The sequence below is a fragment of the Arachis stenosperma genome, chromosome 3, assembly GCF_014773155.1.
Source record: "Arachis stenosperma cultivar V10309 chromosome 3, arast.V10309.gnm1.PFL2, whole genome shotgun sequence".
NCBI lineage: Eukaryota > Viridiplantae > Streptophyta > Magnoliopsida > Fabales > Fabaceae > Arachis > Arachis stenosperma.
In genome coordinates this window covers 69,439,970-69,452,839 of record NC_080379.1, presented here as the reverse complement: position 1 = coordinate 69,452,839, position 12,870 = coordinate 69,439,970, and positions in this window count along the sequence as shown.

The window sequence follows — 12,870 nt, the reverse complement described above, 5'->3', positions numbered from 1 at the left end:
CCCTAACGAAGTCTTGTAGGCCGTTCTATATGCCCAAAATGCACCACCCAACTGAGAGCTCCAGTCTTTCCTTTATGGATTCACCACTTTTTTTAAAACCCGCTTTATCTCTCGGTTGGACACCTCCGCTTGGCCATTAGTTTGGGGGTGGTAAGCAGTTGCAACCTTGTGTAGTACCCCATATTGCTTGAGTAGTGCTTCTATCTTCCTGTTGTAAAAGTAAGTACCTTGGTCGCTCACGATTGCTCGTGGCGACCCATAGCGGTATACAATATTATTTCCAATGAAAGAAACCACAGTATTAGCGTCATCAAGGTGGGTAGGTATCGCTTCCACCCACTTTGATACGTAATCAACCGCCAACAGAATGTAAAGATATCCACTTGAGTTAGGAAATGGCCCCGTAAAGTCTATGCCCCACACATCAAAGACTTCACAAAACAACATTGGTTGTCGTGGCATTTCATCCTTTTGGGGTGCATTTCCTGACTTTTGACATTGGTGACATGACGCACAAAATTGGTTAGCATCCTTGAACAATGTCGGCCACCAGAATCTGCAATCCAAAAGTTTTTTAGCTGTTCGTTGTGGGCCAAAGTGGCCGCCACACTCGGATGAATGACAAGATTCAAGAATAGGTTGGAATTCAGATTCTGGGACACATCTACGAATCACTTGGTCTACTCTCCATTTCCACAAGTGAGAGTCATCCCAAATGTAGTACTTGGAATCACTCCTCAACTTGTCTCTTTGATGCTTTGAAAAGTTGGGAAGGAAGATATTGGCAACCAAGTAATTCGCCATAGGTGCAAACTAAGGAAAACTATCCGAAATAGCATGCAAACCATCCAAAGGGAATGAGTCGTCAATCGGAAATGGGTCTTACTTAAGATTTTCAAGGCGGCTCAGATGGTCTGCAACCAAATTTTGTGACTCACTTCGATCCCTAATCGCAATGTCAAACTCTTGCAAGAGCAAGATCCAATGTATGAGCCTAGGTTTCGACTTATTCTTTGTCAACAAATATTTTAAAGCTGCATGATCCGTATACACCACTATTTTGGTGCCTAGCAAATAAAATCTAAATCTATCCAATGCATGAACAATTGCTAGAAGCTCTTTTTCCATAGTGGTGTAATTGGATTGCGTCGCATCCAATGTCTTTGAGGAATAAGCAATGATGTAAGGGAGCTTACCATCGCGCTTTGCAAGCGTGGCACCTACGGCATGATTTGACGCGTCACAAATGATTTCAAATGGCTGCGTCCAGTCAGGGCCCCTCACAATTGGTGCCGTGGTAAGAGCTATTCTCAACTCCTCAAATGCTTCCACACAAGCACTATCAAACTCAAAGTCTACATCCTTTTGTAGCAGGCGCGATAACGGCAATGCAATCTTGCTGAAATTCTTGATGAAGTGCCTATAGAATCCTGCATGTCCCAAAAAAGAACGGACCTCCCTTACAGAAGAGGGATGAGGTAAACTAGTAATGACATCAACCTTGGCCGGGTCCACAAAAATGCCTTTATCAGAAACTACGTGTCCTAACACTATGCCTTGTCTCACCATGAAGTGACATTTTTCGAAATTGAGGACAAGGTTAGTGTCAACACACCTTTCTAAGACCTTAGCCAAATTCTCTAAACCGCTATCAAAAAAAGTCCCATATACACTGAAATCGTCCAAAAAGACTTTCAGACAACTCTCCATGAGATCAGAAAAGACACTAGTCATGCACCGCTGAAAAGTAGCGGGTGCATTGAATAACCCAAATGGCATCCTTTTGTAAGCAAAGGTGCCAAAGGGACAAGTAAAGGTGGTCTTTTCCTGATCCTCAGGAGCAATATGTATCTGAAAGTAGCCAGTAAAACCATTAAGAAAGCAGTAATGAAATTTACCTGCAAGTCGGTCCAACATCTGGTCAATGAATGGCAAGGGATAATGGTCTTTCCTTGTTGCGACATTCAGCTTCCTATAATCAATGCATACCCGCCAAGCATTTTGCACCCTTGTTGTGACCACTTCACCATAATCTTTCTTGATAGCAGTGATTCCTGATTTCTTTGGAACAACTTGAACTGGGCTCACCCACTCACTATCGAAAATCGGATAAATAATACCCGCATCAAGCAACCTTGCAACTTTCTTTTTCACCACATCAAGAATGGTGGGGTTGAGCCTTCTTTGGGGTTGTCTAACCGGCCGAGCTCCCTCTTGGAGGAAAATGCGATGCATGTACATACGTGGGTCAATCTCCACTATGTCGGCTAGGCTCCAACCAATTGCTTTCTTTTGCTTTCTTAGGACCTCTAGGAGCTTCTTTTCTTCTTGGCTAGAGAGCTCACTAGCAATGATTATCGGAAACCTTTGGTTGTCCTCAAGGAATGTATATTTCAAGTGAGAAGGTAGAGGCTTTAATTCACTTTTCGCTTCAAGTTAAAGTTCTTTTTCACCAAGATCATGAAGCTCTTCCTCATCGGCTTTCTCTTGTTTATCCTCATGTTTATCCTTTCCTTCAATAATAGGATAGTACAATTTGTTGTGATCTTCTCTTTGTATCTCCGCCACTACCTCATCAATCACATCACATCGGAGAACGGAGTGCTTTTCAGGTGGATGTCTCATGGCCTCTTCCAAGTTAAACTTGATGGTTTTGTCACCTACCTCAAAAGAGTATGTGCTAGTAAAGGCATCCGATTTAAATTTAGAGGTCTTCAAGAAAGGTCTACCAAGCAAAATGGAGGAAGAACTTCCATTATTCGTTGGAGGCATTTCAAGGATATAGAAATCAACTGGAAACACTAAATCCTTGATTGTCATAAGCACATCTTCCGCTATCCCCTACTACGGTGATCACACTCTTGTCAGCTAAGACAAATTTGGCGGTCAACTTTTTCAATCGAGATAAATTAAAACTTGCAAATATAGAGAGTGGCATGATACTCACACAAGCTCCCAAATCACACATGCAATCATAAAAGGCAACTCTACCAATCCAACAAGATACTAAACATGGTTTGGGGTCACTACACTTTTCTGGAATAGACTTCATCAATGAAGAAATGGAACTACCCAATGACAATGTTTCCAACTCACTAATCCTATATTTGTGTGTGCACAAGTCCTTTAAAAACTTAGCATACTTCGAAATTTGTTGAATGGCATCAAGAAGTGGAATGATTACCTCAACCTTCTTGAATACTTGAAGCATGTTTAGATCAAACTCCAGAGTTTTCTTGGCCTTCTTTACCATGGAAGGGAATGGAATGGGGATGGATTCATCCATTATGGCCTTCCTCTTGGGCTCCTTGAGGCTCACTTCTTCTTCCTCTTGCTTTGTGTCTCCCTCGTCTTCCTCATATGGAACTTCAATAACCACTTCCTCCTCATGGATGTCTTTCATAGCCCTAGGATGTATCTCCTCTAATGTAGTCCGTGACCGTAAATTAATGGCATCGAGACCGCCCTTTGGGTTTGGAAGGGGTTGAGATGGAAGGTTAGAAGAGCTTGAGGCTTGGTTGGTGTTGGTATTGTTGGGAGGAGGTAGAGACATCCTTGAAAGTATTTCGGTTATGTTGGACAATTGAGCACTCATGTTACCAAATTGTGCATTGAGGCTCCTAGTGTTCTCCTCATTTTCTCTACCATGGCCCTAAGTCTCTCTTGCTCTTGGTAGAGTGCACGGTTAGAGTCATCACCTTGGTTAGCAGAATAGGAAGAGGATTGGTTAGATTGTTGTCTTTGGTGAGGTGCTTGGTACCTAGGGTGGTTGTTTTGGTTTTGGTGAGGTGTTTTGTATGATTGAGTATGGTGGTTTTGGTTAGCTTGATGGTTATTGTTGTGATATTGGGAAGAAGATTGGTGGTTGTTGTGGTAATGAGAAGATGAGTTGCCTTGGTTCCATCTTTGATTGTGGTTGTTCCCTTGAGCATTGTCCATCCACCCGTGATTAGAACTATTACCATGAGAGTAATTGTTTTGGCTTTGAGATTGATAGGGTGGACGGTTGTTGAAGTTCACGTTGGCTACCGCAAGAGTGTAATCCTCTTGGACTTGATGGCATTGGTCGGTGTAATGTGCGGTACTAGAGCATAAACCACATACTTTAGGAGGTCCTTCAAGTTGGAGGATTTAAGGTGGAGCTTGGATGGCTTGGATTGATTGAAATGCCTTTTGTTCTTTGTGAATCTCCTTGAGGAGAGTGGTCATGTCTCCAAGCACTTTGGTCAAAATTGATTCGGAAGGAGGCGCTTCCACCACACCCTTGAGAGGGTTGATCCTCACTCTTACATGTTGTGTAGCCTCGGCGACATCATTGATCAAACTCCATGCTTCCGCTGCCGTCTTGTTCTTAGAAAGGAAACCACCACTAGAAGCAGTGAGCAATCTCTTATCCGTCACGCAAACACCTCCAGTGAAATAGCTAATAAGAAAGTGAGTGTCTAATCCATGATGTGGACAAGATTCTAATAACCTCTTAAATCGAGTCTAATATTCATAGAGAGTCTCTTGGTCTTTTTGAATTATACCGAAAATTTCCTTCCAGATGTAATCGGTCTTCTCCAGCGGAAAGAACTTGTCTAAAAACTCTCTTCTCAATAAGTCCCCTTCAGTCACCACTTCACCCAGTTGGAAGTAGAACCACTCTTTTGCTGACCTCTCAAGTGAGAAGGGGAAAGTAAAAACCATGGTATTAATCTCATCGGCACCATGCCTTCGAGCCATAGAACAAGCAACTTGGAAGTCTCTCAAATGCCTAATGGAGTCTTGGCCCGGTAGTCCATGGTACTTAGGAAGCAAATTAATCAAACTATTCTTCAACTCAAAATTCGTATCAAGATTTGGATACCTCGCTTGCAACGGTTGAAGAATGAGGTCCGGTGCTCCTTGTTCATGCAAGGTAATCCTACGTGGCTCCGCCATGTAGTTTTCACCTGTAGGATACAAAGATGTATTACTAGTGCCAATAGAAGAATAGGAAATTATGGACTCTAAGTCACTCTCGGTTCCGTCTAGTGTTTCAGAACATTCCTCAAGAGAGGCCGAAGCACTAGTCGTGTAATCCAACCGCTGCCTAGCTTGCCGAGTGTGTAACAAGATTCTTTCAATCTCGGGGTCAAACTCGGCTAAGCAAGAATTCGGTTTAGACCGAGTCGTTCAATTTGGAAGTCATAGCTCATGCATTAAAGGAAATATAAACTAAAAACAAAGTAATGAAAGCAAGTAAACTATCTACAATATTCACATATTCACATAACTAATATCAAAGCACACGTTGCAACCATTCCCCGGTAATGGCGCCAAAAATTTTATGGAAAGATTATGGTCGGTCTAGAATTTTCATCAATGGAAAGTCATGTAATAGTATAGTCTTAGACCAACTTATAACCCTATCGTCAAAGTTTGATTTGGTTGTCACAAAGTCAACCCCAATATAAAGTAACCGAGAGTATTGGTCTCAGGTCGTCCTCAAGAGAATGGGCAAATATGTGCATCAATATTGGTTAGAATTCTGGGGTTGGGAGTCATAAACAAGAACTTAAACTACTAAGCTTAACATGCAAGAAATCTTAAAGTGCAAGTAACTAAACTAAGGCAATTAAAGTAAGATGTGAGTGGATGCAATCTAACAAGATAACATATAAAGCTACTTCTATTCTAAGACTAAGCAAGCAACTAAACTAACAATAACAAGAACCAAGCAATTGGGATTCTGGGTTTCAAATATGAATGATAAAAGGAACTCTTGGCTAGGCATAGGAATTGGGGTCACCATCCTTGTCTAATAACCATATCTTGACAATTATGAGGAACCAAGCTCATTAAGTCTACCTCTATGCTTGAAGTATGTATAATGTTTACTTCAACACTTGAAGTACGTCAAATGGCTTGATCAATCTCAACTCATAAGTCCCAATCTAACTACCAATTAGCTTAGTAGTAGATTGGTGTCAATGGGTATCAACTTGACCACCAAGGTTCTCAAATCACTAAATCTATTATACCCAATGACTCATGATCACCCAATTTTCTTAGCCTAGGCCAAGAGTAAAGGAAACTACTCCATAATCAAAGAAAACATTTCATCAAACACATGGTATGCATTAACAAAAGACATATTCAAATTGTAAATTAATTGGAAATTACAAGTACCCACTAACAATTATCAACGAAAAGCAACTCAAATAACACTATCAATCATAGAAAACATCAATGCACTAATAGAAATTCAAGATTCACAAATTTCATGAAATGAGAAGAAAAAAGGAAATAACAAGAAAACATAAATTCACCACAAGATCTAGACAAAATTATAACTAGAGAACTCAAATTAAGTAATTGAAACTAAAATTAACAAGACCCAATTCCGAATTTTAACAAAGGAAAATCAAAACAAACTAAATCTAGAGAGAAGTAAGAGTTTCTCTCTCTAGAGAACAAGAACCAAAAACTAGCTAAAATTATGTGTATGGTATGAATGATTGATCCCCCCTCTTTCTCCCTTGAATTCCTGGGTCTTTTTCATGCAAAATCAAGTTGGATTTGGGACTGGAGCCTCTAAGAAATCGACAGCCACGATTTCATTAATGATGTCATGTGCTGGGCGTCACGCGTGCGCATCATCTGAGTTTTGTGATCTACGCGTACGTGTCAGGCATGTGTACGCGTCGGTGGAATTTTGCCAAACCACGCAAGTGCATCAGCTTTTGCGCGCCATCCCCAGTCACATGCGCCCACGTGTGTGCATCGCCACCAATTCTCCAAAGCTCCATTCTTCATGTTCCTTCCACTTGTGCATGCTTCCTTTCCATCTTCTAGGCCATCCTTGCCCTATAGATTCTGAATACACTTAACAAACACATCACAGCATCGAATGGTAATAGAAAAGGGTTAAAATATAGCATTTTTAAGTCAAAGAAGCATGTTTTAAACCATGAAGCAAAATTAGGAAGGAAACACAAAACCATGCAATTTATATGAATAAATGCAGAAAATATTGATAAAACCTCCCAAATTCTACACAAGATAAACCACAAAATTGGGGTTTATCACATATCACAAATTTCTAATCAAGAGGAGACTCAAACTTACAGGCTCACAATAAAATTATATTCACTTGAGGAGACTCAAAACAAATATGAAAAGCAAAAGGATTTCACAATAACCCAAAGCTAAACTTGACATTTAATGCCCTTTCATCGTGTTACTCAATAAATCATCAAAACAACCACGATCCAAGCACATGTAAATCACAAAACTTAACCCTACACTTGTCTACTTTGCCATTGAATAGAGTTGGAAACACAAAACAAAGTTACAGGTAAATTCTAGTTTCTAACCTTGCCAACCCGAATTTCAGCACCTCTAATATGCAAGGTCAATTATTGGAGCGTGGTCCTCAAAATCTTAGTAAACCAACACATAATTTCGATTCAGCAACATTAAACCAAGATAATCCATATTGATCAGCATCATGCCATAATTCATCTTTACTGACTGAGGTATTATTATCAGCAACACCACACACAAAACAGCAGCATAGAAGAACCAAAGCTAATCAATAATCATAACACATTCAATAATCAATACTCAGTAAATTAAAATAATAAAATCACAACACACACAAAACAGCAGCATAGCAAAACCAAACAGAGAAATAAATTTCACACATCAGAAATTACCAAAACACACAAAGAAAATAAAAGAAGAAAGCTACATACCCTAAGATAGAAGACGTGGCGTGACTGAGTGTCGCGGATGACAAGGACCGCGGTGAGTAGGACGATTGAGAAGTAGACAGCGGCGCAGCTGAGAAGTCGATGACGGCTTGACCGAGAGGAGGAGGAAACGGCGGCGCTTGTGATGATTCTTCCTCTATGTGAGCGCGACGGCGGCGCAAGAGAGCACCTTCGAAGCTAGGAGCCTTGAACAGAGCACGAAAGAGGGAGACACCAAGACAAGGAGCACCTTCGAATGGGCTTCGAATGGGACAGTGGCTATGGTGGAACAGAGCTAGCGCCGGCGGGACCGTGGCTACGCGAAAGGGAGCGACTGAGCTCGCTGGCGTTGAGAGGAACAGCTAGCTCAAGGGTGATGGGAGGGAGGAGGGAGGGTGTGCTGCTGCACCGTTGGAGATTTGGAGTGGGTTAGGGTTGGTAACGTTAGAGTTGGGGAAGGGGGTTACTGAATGCTAAACGGCGTGTTTTGGGTGTTTTTGGGCAAAGCAAAAAATTGGCTGGGTCCCGGTTCGGTTCGAATGACCGATTACTGGCCGGTTTAGCAGTTCAACAACGGTTTTCATTTTTTCCGATTTTGGCATAAAATTGAATCGTGATTCTCATCGGTTTGCAGTTCAACCGGTTTGACCGGGCAATTCAAACCAGTTTTCATAACATTGCAATTTTTATTAAAACCAAACTCAAATCCAAACTTCTATACCTACATTCAGCTCAACAACATATCAAAGCACAGCAACACAGTACTAAATTCTTCACGTCACACCACCTTCAATCATGCTTCGTTATTACACAATTTCAACCTAAATTCCTCATTTTACATCAACAACACATCCACTTACTTAACATATATAATCATATCATCCTATCATTCATCACCAATTCTTCAATTAACATACTATTACCAACATAGATAACAATCATCCAACACATATTCAATTCACGTCATAATCATCATAAAGGGTGCTAAGCATTGAACATTTTCATGCATTCCAACCTATCCTATGGTCATCTAGCCTAAGTTTTCACAGAACATTATATATTAAATATGAGAAACCTAAACCATACCTTGGCCGATTTCTCGCCTAAGCTCAAACCACCAAAATTCAAGCTTCAAGATTCCTAATCAACTCCAATGATTCCAGCCACCAAAGGTTGTTCCAAGAGCTCCAATTCACCAACTCAAACTCCAATTTAACATAAATTCAATCTAATTCATGTAATTCACTAAATTAGCACTAGGGTACACCAAATTGGATAACCCACAAGGGTTTAGAGTTTCTTTACCTTACCCATTGATGATTGGAGTATAATCCAATAATTATCCAATGTTAGATTGCACCTAAACCACCAAAATCATCAAAATCACTCAAAACTCAAACTAATTTTACACAAAAAGGGGCATAGAGAATTGTGCACGAATTTGAGAAATACATACCTTTTTATTTAGATAGAATTAAAGAGGACTCCAAGATAAACGCATGGCTATAAACGACTCATCAATCGGAACTCCGGATTGAAAGTTACAAGGATTTGAAGTTGGAAGTGGAATGTGAGTTAGAGTTCTCTTTACTCTTCTCTCTTCTCACCGTGGATCCCTTTCCACAAATTGAAAATAGAAGTGTTGTTCTTGCAAGGGGGAAGAAAGGGGTTAAATGGGTTGGGTCTTGGGCCTAATATAAGCCCGGTTCAATCGGTTTAGTCCGGTGGTCCAATTTTGGGTCAAAACCTTTAAAATTAGTGATAAAATTTTTGTTTTAATTACCTCTATCTTATTTTATATTAAAATTTACATTTTTAAATCCATTATTAAAATTTAACTTATTGATTAATTATTCGCTAATTTTGCGAGGTTTACAGCCATTATTTCATCTAGCTAGACTATTTTTACTATCATAAAATAACACAAATCATGGCCACCTAAAAAAGATTGGTGTTAAAAGGTTGCAGAAATTTTATAACACCAAAGAAATTATTATCTCAACGGAACATTAAATTCCACTTTTCGACAATGCTCACAGAAATATCGATCCTTATTCTCGAAAACTTTTCTAGGACAACTCTTACATGAGGCATAATATCATTCGTGGGTGCCAACATCGACAGACACCATAGTGGCTAAAACCCAAGTGGAGCCTTCTTACAAGAGCATAGACTCTCATTTTGATAACATTAAAAGACAATGCAACAAATTTAGTGTTAATACAAAAAGGTGGGAAGTGAGCTTACATAAGTCATGTTTAAAACTTCTTCAATTGTATTGATTAGAAAGGCACCTCCCGAAAGTTCATCACTCACTGAATACTAAGGTTGGGACTTTATATGATTAATTCGTTGTGAGCCAATGTCACTTTCTTTCAATAAGCTAACTCGAAGTAATGCAAAAAATAAAATACCGTTATCACTATATACAGGTCTGCCTAAATAGATATACAAAGTACTCTCAAATTAACTTAATTTCAGTATTTACATACCGGTTTTTGAATGCAACAACATTAGGGAAGTCAGGGTTAAGGAAAACTATTGAGGCATAAAGACTATTTTGAACATTAATCTCATTGAGGTACTGATTTGGCTTGAAGAGTTGAGCGACCAATATCAATGGCTCACCATCATTCTTATTAACAAATGGAGTTACCTTGCCAATCATTTCACCAAACACAGTCTGCACTTCATCATGTTTTTCTTACAATATTGTAAAACATATAAGAATAACTACAACAGAAATTACTATTTAATGACACACAAAGGAAGCCAGCAAAATGACTTATTGAAGATCCTCTAGATATGGTACCATGCATTTACTTTTTTTACCTGATTTTATAACTATTGGTCTAGCATCCTCCTTTTCAGCAATGTGACCAATGCAATCTATACCATAGAGGAGATAAAAAAAACAGACACAATAAATCAACCACAAACAAAATAACAAAACCAAATAATCCAATAAATTATTTATCAATGATCTCATCACTATATTACCTAGGATAATGTTCAGATTGATAGCATCAATTGCTTCAATTTATGGAAAGGAGACGAATCAAAAAGGATTTAGTTGAAAGGACTCACTAGAGAGAGAGCACTCACAGAAGTTTTCATGTAAAAACTTAGCTTGAACTTGTGTGCAGTTGTCCTCACACCTTTCGAATTTGGTTGAAAAATGAAAATTTTCATTTGATTAAATTCCAAACTCACAAAAAACAGTCTTAAAGACTGATGAGCGGATATTTTATATGCTTTTTGACATCATTTTCATATAGTTTTAGTAGTTTTTATTTAGTTTTTATTGATTTTTTATTGGTTTTAGTGTTAAATTCACATTTTTGAATTCTAATATGAGTTTTTGTGTTTTTGTGCAATTTCAGATAATTTCTGGCTAAAATTAGGGTGCTGGAGCAGAAGTCTAATTCAGAGACAGAGAAAGTACTGCAGATGTTGTCTAAATCTGACCTACCTGCATTCGGAAGAGCTTTTCTGGAGCTACAGAAGTACAAATGGAGAGCTCTCAATGGCTATGGAAAGCTCACTTTCAAATTTTTCCAGAAATATATATTAGTCCATACTTTACTTTAGATTAAAAGGCCCAAAACTGGCGTCCAACGCCAACTTCCTGCCCCCTTCCAGACGTCTAGCGCCCAAAGAGTAGAAACCAATGTACAAACGCCCAAAGAGGACCCCCTAGCTGACATTCCACACCCAAGAGACCTCATAGCACGTGGATCTAATCAAAGCTTAGCCCAAACACTCACCAAGTGGGCCCCAGAAGTGAATTTTAGCACTAAATAGACTGTTTTACCCTTACTATCTTTTTAGTATTTAAAGTGTATTTTATATAATAATTAGAGATCTACGCACACCATTCAGCCCTATTTTTTATTTTACTTTGTATTTTTACTTCATTATGAGTTTCTAAACCTCCTAGATTGAGGGAAGGAGCCCTGCTGAGTCCTATGAATTAATAAAAGTACTACTATTTCTCTTCGATCCGTGTTTGATTAATTCTAAGATGTATATTCGTACTTCATCGTGGTGAATAGAATGATCTAACAAATTAGCTCTCTTCATCACATTAAGACGAACGTGCCTGACAAATACCCGCGTCTACTTGGGTCAGAATGCATCTTTCACCAGACAAGGACAACCAACAACTATGTTTATACATCTCTCAGACGGTTAATCCACGACTTCGTTGGGGACTTCTCGAGACACCAGTTCAGCTGATTTCCGGGGAGATTAGGGTCTCCGTGGTATAGGCTAGAATCCATAGAAGCAGCGTTCGTCGATCCGGAAGATTCGACCTTATCTGTGACGTTTTGAGTAGGATCGCCAAGAGAATAAACTGCTAGAGCTTCACCCTCCGTCAGATTGAATGACCACGGGCAATGGCGTTTGATCTGTAGCAAAGGAGATCAATGACCACGGGCAATGGCTTTGATCACATACAACCTGTCATAGAAGAAGATCATTCACAAGCAGAGAAGACAGTAGTACTAGAGTTCATTCAGAAAGACAAAGCAACTCCAATCCTTAACCCTATTCCTATTAGTATTTTCTACCTCTTTTTCTTTATTCTGCATTAAATAGTTTCTCTTGATGAATAAAAAAAACAACAACCTTCTGACTCCGCCTGACTAAGACCTGTAAGATAACCATAGCTTGCTTCAAATTATAATCCTCGTGGGAACGACCCTGACTCGCTCAGGTATTACTTGGACGACCTAGTGCACTTGCTGGTATAACAGTATGAAGGTGTGGGGATTTGTGCGCACCAAAGACCACCACATTTGCCTTTGGAATAAAACAATGTATACGATCACCCTTAACAGGCACAGATACAAACACACACAAATTAAGATGCATAACCTTCACAAATTAATATCACCATATCTTAAAATAAATAGTAGGATACATACCATTTCATCCTAGAGCACCAACTCTAAGCTGCATACATCTATGGAATTTCATGAGTTAAGAATTTCATATAAATGAACAAATCTTACAATCAAATTCTAAGCCAGTTTTTGTTGCATTGATGTTTGCAACATGATTAACCTTTTGATTAAAAGCATCTGTTAGAGTCATATGGAGGATAGGAAGTATTCAAAGCTCTGTAGATAGTAGGATGAAAGATTCA